Source organism: Ailuropoda melanoleuca, chromosome 14 (assembly GCF_002007445.2).
Source record: "Ailuropoda melanoleuca isolate Jingjing chromosome 14, ASM200744v2, whole genome shotgun sequence".
Taxonomy (NCBI): domain Eukaryota; kingdom Metazoa; phylum Chordata; class Mammalia; order Carnivora; family Ursidae; genus Ailuropoda; species Ailuropoda melanoleuca.
The window spans coordinates 64,652,206-64,655,979 of NC_048231.1; the positions used below are offsets into that span (position 1 = coordinate 64,652,206).

Consider the following 3,774-nt stretch of genomic DNA (forward strand, 5'->3'; position numbering starts at 1 on the left):
ACCATATAGCAAGGAAGGGGAAACAAAATTTAAAGCATCTTGAGAAGATGGAGTTCAAGGGTACAGAGAAGGACATGATGTCCTCTCAGCCCTGAGCAGAGTTCCCTGCGTATAGAATAAGCAGAGGGAGAACAGGGGGATAAAATTTAAGATCAACACCTGAGGGGGCCTTGCTCACAGTCGGCATGGAACATAGTTATGGATTCCAGATATCTGGAAAAACTGCCAACCTGTGTAACAGAAAAGTTGGGCTGGGCTCTCTTCATTAATGTGTATTTATGCTTCTTCTCTTCTTTTCCTTTGAGAAAAATTTTTTCTTATTAGTATTTTCTTTTTTGTCTCTGTATCACCATCATCTTCTTCTTCTTTGGTTTAGACTTATATAATTCAGCCTCATTATAAAGAATTCAAATTAAAATGCAAACAAAAAGAAAAGCAACCCTCAGAATAACCCTGGTTATTATTAAGTTAACAACATTCAGACATTGGTCTCTTTATATGTGTAGTTAAGAGTAGACACATGAAAAGACATCATCTGATAGTCAAAGAAAATGTTCCTAAATGAGAGTGCACCATGAAGGCTCATCTAAGAAGATTATTCAACTTATTTTAACTTGATAATTGAAAATGAAGAAATTAAAGAAATTGCAAACACTTCGATAAATATTTTCTATGGATACCTCTAAATTTAGAGAAAAAAACATGAGAAAGTCTAAAAGGTTGAAATCATTGTGTTTTATTTCCTGAAACACATACTTCTGTTTTAGACAGGCACTGAAGGACATTTACTACTTTTATACATTCTCCCACCTCCCCTTCCAAAACTCTCGATTTAAAAAAATTGCAATATATGTTAATTGTCCAATTTTATAGCATTTATATTCTGTTCTTTAAACATAGTCCCTGCATTTTTTTCTTACTACATTTGAGGATTTGATTGGCTCCATTTTGTGTTAAGGTTGTTTAATTAATGAATTACTATTTAATTAATTTTTTAAAAAGATGACCTTATATGTGGTGAATTCCCTCAAGGTTGGAGTGTTTGAGAATGTCTGATGTTTACCTGACCAGAATCAGGACTCTGTCGTATGCAAATATGAGGTCACAATTTCTTTTCTTAATCCGTTACAGATCTGAGTCTTTCTTCTACCAGTCCTGCATATTTTCTTTCTGAAACATGAAGAATCTTTTCTTTATTTAATTATTTCTTTAAACAAAGTTATACATGTAAATAATTTTAAAAGTCAAATAGCCGTATTGTGCTTACAGTGAAAGCCTAGGACTTCCTACTGAACTCTTTTAATCATTGAGGCCATACATTGAACCCTGAGAGCTGTTTCTTCTGCCAGTTGCCTCCATATTGTAAATCACATTTAAAAAAAAATTGATTTGAGTAGAGTTGACACACAGTGTTAACATTAGTTTCAGGTGTACAACATAGTGGTCCAACGTCTCTATACGTTATGCTGTTCTCAGCACAAGTGTAGCTCCCATCTGTGGCCATATGATGCTATTACCATATCATTGACTATATTCCCTATGCTGTGCCTTTATAAGTCGCGTTTTTATATTATCATTTCTTGGTCTTTCTGTTTTAGATATTATTTAATAACTTGCTATTATGAAAGATCTATATTTGCTCCTATTTGAGGTAAATACTTTCTCTCCTCTGATGTTCTTAATGTAGTTTATATATCACTCTTTTTTTGAATTAATTTTTAATGTTCATGAATTTATGACAATGCAAATATTATTCACAGCTAAGAGAAGTATTGTACTCTGATTACAATGACTTTTCTTAGGCAATGTTTTATTTGTCCTGGAATTAATGACTGCCTTGATTTTTCATTTTCTCTGTTTCTTGTATAATTTATTAATCACCAACCTCTTTGACCTTACTGATGACCTAGAAAATACATTGAAATACCTTAGTTGCTCTATCATGAACGTTAACTTCTTGGCAGTATCCTTCCTGGAAGTCACCACCTCTGGATTGATTGTCCTCTAGGACAACTGTTTTGCAACCGTTGTCTTAGGATTTGCCTTCACCATGTCCTATTAGTTTCCTTTGTGTATTTCTTGTGTTGGATTCTGTGCTTTCTGTGCTTTCTATGTCTACCTTAGTTTAATTATTTTAACTGTAGTAAATTAACTATTTTAACCGTAGTAAATCTTCCAGTTAACTTTTTACTGGTAATGGATCAGAAGAGAGATTTTTTTGAGGCCTTTATACATCGCAAATGTTATTGTTCATCCTTCGCAAGTGACTAGCAGTCTGCATAGAAAATTCTAATTTGAGATCATTTTCCCTTACAATTTTAAAGACATTACACCATTGCTATAGGTAACAGTGATTTGGTTATAAAGCCCATGGGAATTCTGTATCCCGATCCTTCATTGGTTACCTGTTTCCTCTCACTTTCTCTTTCTTTTTTTTTTTTGAAGACAAATCAGTCTATTGTACAAAATTAAGGCCTTCATATTTCATAGTTCACTAATGCAAAACAAGACTTGGTATTGTTTTAAATCATTCACAAAAATCTAACTTCTCCCTCACCCCCAACTAGTAAAATGGCCCAACCAAATGTTATCAAAACAAATGCCATAAATTACACCAAGTCCCATAAAGACCGCTATCTCGTATGGGATTTCTTGGCATAGCTGATCTTCATGGCGTTTATGGTGTGATTTTAAATTCTTGTAAAGCATCTCAGCAACTCCAGCCTGTTCATCATTTTCAAATTCCATGAAAGCAATGTCATGCCTCCAGGTACCAAAAGGACTTCCTTGAAACCAGGAAACTGATTAAACAGCATGGATCACATCATCTCATTAATCTCTTCTGAGAAACTAATAAGGAATAAAATATAGTGTGGAGCGTACCCAGGGACCTAAGGATCTGGTGTTCAATTTCCTTGGGTATTTGCCGCATTTGGTGTTTCCTGACCAGGCTTTTTGTGTGAAGTTGTTGCAGAGAGTTCTACAGTTTTCACTTTTTTCTTTCCCTTGTACTTTTTCAGCAGAAGTGCCACAGACTGTAGATATTATAACAGAATCTGGATTTGCATTCATTTCCCATAAAATGGAAATCCTTGTAACTGTCTGAAGGCACTTGTGGGTGATGCCAGTTCCTTAACAATAACAAAGTCTTGCCCCCTCATATTCATAGCCTTTAAAGCTACAATATCTACCACGTGCCCAAATTGAGAAAACAGGGCTTATAGGGAGCTCTCCAATTCTTCTTTTTTAATTTTGTCATTCATATTGTTGGTATCAATTATATGACTTGGTCTGATATCCATATTTTGGATTAAAATGTTCAAATAGCCTGAGGTCCATGCTGGTCCCTCAAGAACTGAAATCCCCTCTTCACTTTCTTAAGGCCATTAAGATCTTTATTTTATTCCAGAGATTCTAAAATCAAGTTATACCATCACCTAATTGTGAGCCTCTTTTCATTCATTTTGTTGCCTTCTTGGTGGAGACTTTTCACTCTGAGATTCCACATTCTTCAGCTTGATGAGATTTTATGAATTAGTTCTGTGTCAATTTTCTCCTGTCCCATTTTCTCTTTTCTGAACGTTCGAACCCTGGGCTGATCCTTTATTTATTTATTTTTTTACTTAAATTTTTTTTTCATCTTTTGTGTTTTTGCACTTTCTGGCAGGTTTCCTCAATTTTGTCCTCTGGTCCTCAGAGTTCCAGTAAACTAATCCTAATTCATGTTTTCCTTATTTCTGTCCTCGACTCAGATCAGTCCTCTTGGCTGACATT

The 3,774-nt window shown here is 34.7% G+C and overlaps 1 pseudogene; it reads right to left on the minus strand.

Annotated features, from left to right (window-relative positions):
* Positions 1-2,633: 2,633 nt before the first annotated feature.
* LOC100474791 lies at positions 2,634-3,302 on the minus strand (annotated as a pseudogene).
* Positions 3,303-3,774: the final 472 nt, after the last annotated feature.